Raw genomic sequence first — 8248 nt, 5'->3', positions numbered from 1 at the left:
ACTGCATAGTGCCAATCAAGCACAAGATCAAAGAAACCAACCAATCCCAATGGGATTGGTGAAAATTTTGATCCATGACAAGAGGACTTGAACTTGTTTGGGGTTTGAGGTTGCGGCTGCTTAACATGTGTTAAAGGCAGGTCTTCCTTGTCCCACATTCTACCAAGTATCACAAATTTGACTACTGCCTGGCTCCTATAATCTAGTCCCTTTTCTGTCTTTCATGGTATGGCAAACTTTCTATAATCCTGGCTACTGATTGAGTAAATGCATAATTGCTTAAATCTTTTTAATTGGGCCATGATTCAAGGACCTGTTATAGATTTATTTTTCTTTTACTTAGAATTTTTACACATAAGACTTTGATAGTCTATATTTCATCCAGATTTTATCTTTTTTTATTGGGATTTTTTTTTTATGTTTTTGACTTCTCTTGCCAATTGATTCATATATCTCATAACTCGGCCATGTATTCCTAAGTGATCTCTGGGTTTTTCAACATCCTCTTCAGGGGTGGGAGGGAATGTATTATTATTATTATTCTAAATTGCAAAGTTTAAATTCTTTTTAAGAGTAATTTTAGGATAAGAAACATGCTACCTCTCCAAATCCAGAAAGTGAACTGTTTGGAGAAGGCACCATTAAGATGCCTGCACAGACCACACACTGCACCAGAAGATCCAAAGTGAACTTTGGGATGTGGTGATTTAAACTGTGTGGGGTTGAAAGCGTTTGTTTTTTATGTATACTCTTATGCCAAAGGGGTCTGCCCCCTAACTGGCTTTCTGTCAGTGCACCTAGCAATCATTGGTTTTGTTCTCTTTTCCTCTTTGTCCCCAAATTATTATAATTTCAAAGTTGGTTATGTTTACAAGATCCATTGGAGAGATCAAGTCTTTCATGGATCTCAGGGGGGAATGTATAATTAAAGATCTGTTACCCTAAAAAAAGAACTACATTTCCCAGGAGCCCACTGATTTCCTGTCATTATGTGCTTTCTATAGATAGGGGATATTAGGCAGGGATGTGGAAGGTCCCACCTTTTTACTTCCTGTCCCGAGCTTGGTGGTGGTAAGGTGGGTGTTTGAATTGGCTGATCAGCCCTGGGCATGTGGTCTTTATTTTGTATCTTCTTTATTCCTTGATTTCTAATGATCATTAATCAATCTCTTAAAATATAATATTTGTATTATTGAAATTTAATTTTGACTTTTACAATGTGATCACAGCTGATGGGCCCCAGTCCCTCAGCAACCACATTTACCAATGTAAGCTTCTTCCTCACTCCTCTCCCATTGCTCAGCCTGTGATAGAGCAAGCATCCAGACCATGTTCCTTAGGTTGCAAAAGTCCCTCTCCTGTCAGCAGTGAGGCTTAAGGTCCTGCCCTTAGGGTCTGGTGCCCATGGACACCATTGTATCCACTCTCTCAATCCCCACCTATGTGCCAGTGGGTGTGGGGCTTTCTAGAACCTAGACCACCACCAACACAGCTGCTCCCCAAACCTATAATTTCTCCATCTGCTGATTCCAACAGTATAAGCCTAAATGTACATTCTGTGGCTCAGCAAATAAGGTGAGGTCATGGGTCCTGTCCTCACAGACTATCTTGTTGATTTCATACTGTTTGCTCTTTTCCAAGAGGTCAAGAAGAGTGAGACATCACTAAATAACTAAACAACAACAAGGAGCAGCACTTAATTATGTGCTAAGAACCAGGAATTCAAATAGAAGAAAAACAAAACTGTTATTGCCATCAAGTAGTTTACATTCTAGAAAGACAATACAGAGGGGAAGGGAAATAAAGAGCCTTTAATAGATCACTTGGGGTGTATGGGGTGCTCAGGGAGGAGTCATATCTTTGGTATGGAGGGCTTGTCGTGCCCTCCTAGGGCAGCTCTCCAGTCTCTGATCCTCACCTGACACCCAGCTCTCACTTGTGGCTCCCAGTAGCTGCTAGCATGCAGCAATGGCCACACCCCGGGCAATGGCTTCGATAGGCCGGCTAAACCTTGTGAGGGTAGCCATTGGGTCATCGTTGACCCCTGGTGAACCAGGGCTTTGCTCACCCAGCATGTGAAGACTGTTTCAGCGAAACAGGCGGAAGAAACCAACAAAAAAGTTCAGCAGCTGAGATGGCGACACAGCAAAGCACTGTGGAGTGCTCAGGGCGTGTTGGAGCACAAAAGACAACACGGCCATCCAATGCAGCTGAGGAAGTCTCCAGGTGTAACGACTTTTCGTGCCACTGGACCTAGGCTTCCAACGCCGAGAGAGTGGGACTGTCTCTGTGCATCGACTTTTCCACTTAAATCTTCATGCACAAGTGTCTTTGTGCACAAAAATGCACAAAGACAATCGTCATCCTCGGTTACCGAGAGACTACTACTAATAGATCACTGTGAGGCCTAGGACCCTGCAAAATAAGGCAAAAAGTTCACCTATGTGAGTCAAGGGAGAAGAATGGAGTTTCCAAGGTGTACCTCCTTATATGAGGATTAGATTTTAATGTTAGCAGTAGTATGAAATTAATTATAAATTGTAATTCTAAGATAAGTAACTAATGGTAGCATAGGTGATGATCTTAGTACACCTTTGGGATTATTTTGATATGCTCTAGCATAAGTAATCATTGTTAATATAGGCCACAGTTTGGTGCCTTAAGTCTTCAAAATAGTTATATCATGCACCCTCAGCAATAATTATGGTCCTGAACTTGTGATCCAGTATACACCACTAAGCCTGACCCTGGGTTCAAAGCCTGGTACCAACTAACACCACTCACTCTTATCTTTTGTATCACTAGTCCAGGCTCCCCTGCTCCCCCCCCTTGTCTATCAAGTGACTTTCAAGTCATCATCAAGTGACTTCTACCAATGAGAAGTACATTCTGCTCTATTTTTAACATGGTCTTCTATTATTTTTATAAGTTGTGATATTCTTTGGGGTATATAGGAAGATCTCTCACAGTGATCTGGGTCTTTAGGTCTTGACCAGAAGTCAGGCTTTATTGTGAGACTGGTCATTTCCCAGCAAACATAATTCTTTAAGTCTTGGAGACTTAGTTTATCTTATTTGTGTTTCTGTGCTTGGAAATTATGTCACAATATTCAAACAAGAGACATAAGAATATTTAAAAAGAAAAAATTACATTCTATCAAAGGAAAAAAAAGATGTACATAACTAATTATGTGGATTATATGGATATTTATGAGAATAGTGATAAGGTCTTGACCTGTGGTCTTATTGTCAGAGGGAACTTCTACATAGATAAAATAAATATAGGATAACTTGGAAGTCTGGATTAGGCCTTGGCCAAGAAAAAGGAGGCAATAGATAACCTCCTATCAGAAATAATATCTGAGTTTTGAAGGAAGCTAGAGGTTGTAAGAACTAAAGGTCATAAGAGGATATAGTCTACACATGGGGGCCAGCCTGTGCAAAGGCACCAAGAAGCAAAATGGTATACAATTTGTGAAGAAGAGAATGAACGTCAGTTTAGCTAAACCAAAAAGTTCATGAAGGAATAAGAGGCAAAAGACAGTTCAGAAAGATAAAGAAGATCTGTAACTAGAGTAGTGATCATGAAATATAAATCAAATAAGGGCCTGAGGCAGGAGTTATGTCCTGGGACAAGAAGAATAGTTCAGCAATAAAGCATTTATGAACCCTGAGGGTCAGACAGTCAGAACAGTCTGAGAACTGGTTGGAATTCAAAGAAAGCAGATATTCAACAAAGTGTCAGCTTAAACCAAAAATTCATACATGATTTGTCATGCTCAATGCAATGAGTGTACTTGAGTACTTTTTTTAACCAAGATTTAATGTATAATTATTTTTAATATGTGGAACATATAGTATAAAGATTTCATATGGAAAAAATAATATTCATTAAGCCAAAAAAAAGGGGGAAAGGGAGGAATTTATACCCAGCTTTTAGGTACATTGTTTGAAATACAAATATGCAGAATTTATCACTGAAAAAAATCTCAATTGTGTTTCTTCCTCAGTAGCTTCAACTGAACCTAGAACTTTCTCACACCTTGATTAGAAAGAAAACAACAAAACAACAACAAAACAGGAAAAAATAGACTATAAGTTGATTGGTTACTGAGACAACAATGACTTTTTACGCAGAGACTATGCAGTATCACCTCCAAGAGGAGAGATGTCTGGCAAGAGATTAAATAATTGTGTCTTGCTTAGGCAGGTCACCAACTTGTTAACTCATCATACTCTCAAGGGGAAGAGTACTTGAGTCCTTTTAAACTTAGTTATATTAGGCTAACCATTACTCCTCATTACTCTGAAGAATGTTAAATTAGAGAGAGCTACTAACAACTGTAATTCCGATACATCTGTGGATAGATTTCACTCCCCTCAACTAGTGGAGAAGAAGCACATCTGAATCTAGTGCAATTTGAGCTGAGATACATATGAATCCTCTTTAGAGATTACCTGACCTCGACTTGAATATTGATGGGAAATTCATTATCTTTTCAGGTATTTATTTCATTTTCTGATATCATTTTCATTTTTAATAATTCTTTGTTATGTTGAATTCCCCCAAGCAATTTTTAACCATGAGACTAAATCCATCTTTAGTCTATTTCTAAAAATTCTAATCATACTTCCATGTGACAGTTCTTCAAACATTTGGAAAAGGACTATCATGTCCCGCCCTGAATATGTTTTTCTCATTATTAAACATATTTACTTCCCTCAACTATATTTCATGTGCCACAATTTCATGTTCCCTCACTATTTTAGTCAGATTTGTTTGGAATGCATTTCAGTTTAGCAATATCACTCCTGAAATGTGGCATTCATAACTAAAAATCATATTCAAGCTATAGTCTGCGAGTATAGAATGGAATTATTGCCTGTATTTCTCTGGTTTAGATTTCTTACAGTCAAGTTACTCTCTAGAATCACTAATAATTGCAATCAACCATAATGAACTATTTGTCATAGAACGGCTATCTGGTTGAATCTTCAGCTCTTGCCAGTTTGACAGTGTATTTTTTAAATGTAAGGTCATGGTTTTACATTGACTCCCATTAAATTTTTATCTTGCCATTAAATGCCTATACTCAGAGTTTCCACTGCTAGGCATATTTACCTCAATGAGGTCAATGACAGAAAAAATATATGTTTATAGCAATTCTGTTTCTAGGAGCATATAAATGCTACTAGAAACAACGAAACTGGAAACACAGTAGATGCCCAATGATTCGTTGAATGTTTAATAAATTGTGGCAAATGAATATAGGAGAATATAATGAAAGATTACAGTGCTATAAAAATAATATATATGCATAAGAAATACAAAGAACAACCGAGGATGTCTATGAAATGTTGCAAGGTGAAGCAAACAATGAAGAAAATAGTATGCGTAATAATAATTATAGTTTCAATAAAAAGAAGAAAAGAATTGAAACAGAATGTTACAAAATATAATCACCAAATGTGACTCCAAAGAAGAGATATGAGAGGTAAGAAACTATGAAATATATAAATTGTCAGATTTTTTTCAATATGTTGAGTAGTTGGGCTAAATATTTTTCCTGTTTTTAAAATCTTTGCTACAGGAGATTTCTCTCTTAGAGAAGAGAAATAGAAGGAATATGTTAAGAAGTATAGGTGATGTTTAAAAAAACCTAAAAGATATGGAATAAAAATATATTTTAAACAAAATTTGCCCTGTCAGTTTGAGCATACCTTTTGTAAAAATTAAATTAGTCTCTACTGATAAAGGTATTATATTTTATGAGGTTTATTAATATTATTAGAAATCAAGGATAAAAAATAATAAATCACATGCCTAGGGCTGATTAGCCCATTCACATTTTACTCACTACATCTTGCAATCGCTGGGTAGAGGAAGAGAGAGCTGTGTGAGCATAGAAGAGGAAGAGACTCTTGGGAGGCAGAGAGCTCGTTAAATACTCAATTGTGATCTCCCCCAGGTGGAGACTCAGGTAAGATTATAGGGAATTCTGGGAAGTACCAAGAACTTCTGGGGATTGAAGTCTGAGGTTCAAATCTCCATTTTACACTTTCCAACCAGCTGAATGATTTTGTAGCAGTCCTCACCAATGTATGGACAAGGGAAATAATTAAAATGTAAAGATTGTCTTAGGAGAGCACATGCTCAGTCCTGCTCAGGGCAAGTAAGGCATTTAACCTTTGATCCCAGCATCCTCCAGGTTTAGGGGCGAATTCAGGTTTCTTTGTGCTCACCTGGCTGAGACAAACCGAGCTCCTACCTTGTCATAATTTACAATTGATCCAATGGCAATCCACTATGTATTCATCCATATGTATTGTGCACATTTGCATCTCAATGATAATAAATAGGAACGTCCAGGGAAATCCAACCCCTTACTTTATCACCTCTCACCTGTCTCTGTCTTTCCTGGAGCTTAGCCTCTGGCCAAGCTCATCTTTAATTCCCTCTCTCTATCTCTCTTTCTCTCTCTAAAGACCTTTCCTTATTATTCTCCTAACCTCAAGTCGGAGTGGTCTGGGTTTAGAGTATCTACTCTAAAGGACCGGGTTTTCCTCTCAGCTAATCTCTATACTCATTGTAACCATGTGTTGTTAATTTTTAGCTACTTAAAGGTTTCATGTCCTTGTGAGAGTTAAATAGCTGGGCTTGTTCTGTGGAGCTCGATTGTTAAATATTACATGTGTGTCTGCCTGCTTCTTATCCATCTCCTTGGCTTCAGTCTTTCCCCCAAGGTCAACCTTCTATCTTTCCTTTCGTGGGAGGGCTGCAGGTCAGTCACCACCCCCCCACACACTCATACAGATCTTTAGGTCTTGATTCTATCTCCATTTAGTCATTCTTTATTTGCTTTCCCCTTTACATCTTTATTATTAATTAATTGAAAAAAAAGTTTGAAATTTGTATTAGAAAAAATAATAGACACATTGAAGAGCTCAGGGCTCTCTTACATCTTGTAAAGCCCAGTGGTATTAGTTTCAGGGGGAAATGATTTCCCTGAGATGCAAGAAAAAGTTCCCTGGTTTCCCTTCAAAGGGAAAGAGACCATGTCCAGAGAAAGCCTTACTGACAACTTTTGGAACTGGGTAAATAGACAAACACTCTGGATGTCAAAAATGGGATGTTTTTGGACAATGTGATCAAACATCTTTCACTACAGCTATGGTAGAGGATAAAATGTTAGGCCAAGTATAATTTGGCTCATGTGTTGGTGTGTTTACTTACCTTCAAATAAACAATAAAAATTCCTTTTAGCAATTAGGCAATATGCAGATGGGTGGTGGACAAATGCTCTTTGACTTTTTATAGTATAGTTGACTTAAGGGTTACTTACAAATCATCACAGTCTGAACTGTGGGACAAAACCATGATCCCAAATCATGCTCCTTCCCCGCTGCCTATTTCCCAGATCACATGTAGGCTTTTCAATGGTTCTGTTGCCTTCTCTTCAGTTCATCATTTTCCCAAACTACCAAGAAATGAAGACAGACTGTTCCCGACTCAGATATCAAATAGATATTAAAGCAAAAGTCTGACCATTTTACCCTACAACCATTAAAAAAAAAACTATAGGCTACATTTAACTTTCTATTTCAAAAAAGATAATTTTCCAACTCTCTGGAACTTTATTGGTTGTCTCCATTGTCTCAAATTTGTTACAAGGGAATCACTTTAAAAGACTGATATATATTAATTTAAGGTCGCCAAGGAATCAGCTATGTAATTCCTAAATGAAAAACTCAAGTCAGCCGTCAGCCCTTTTTGGAGTTTAATTACAATAGGAGCAAGAAAGGAATTAGAGATATATATAGAGAGAGAGAAAAGGGGAGAGAAGGGAATAGGGCTTAAATACCCCTTCTGTTTAGGCTGGGCCAAAAGGCCCAAGCCCTTAGATAGCTGGGGCAAAGAAAAGAGATCAGTCCCTATTACTCACGTGTCCAAAATGGAGAAACAGTCTCAGAGGCCCCCACCTTCAGCTTCCTTCAGAGCAAGCTTCCTCAGAGCCCAGGAACAACACCGACCCAAAAAAAACACCCCCTCCCTCTCGAGTCTCCAGACCCTCCTATCTTTAAGGACACCATCCAAGTTGCCTCCCCTCAATCCTCACATCTACCAATCACTCTTCATCAATTTCCCTGTCAATGGAGGCTCTCGCTTAACCCAGGACCGCCCAGAGGTTTCTGGCTTTTGCACATGTCTGTTGAAGGTCATATTTTTCAAATGATTAAATCTTTACTCT

The sequence above is a fragment of the Monodelphis domestica genome, chromosome 4 (assembly GCF_027887165.1).
Source record: "Monodelphis domestica isolate mMonDom1 chromosome 4, mMonDom1.pri, whole genome shotgun sequence".
NCBI classification, from domain to species: Eukaryota; Metazoa; Chordata; class Mammalia; order Didelphimorphia; family Didelphidae; genus Monodelphis; species Monodelphis domestica.
Note: the sequence above shows the minus strand (reverse complement) of the source record.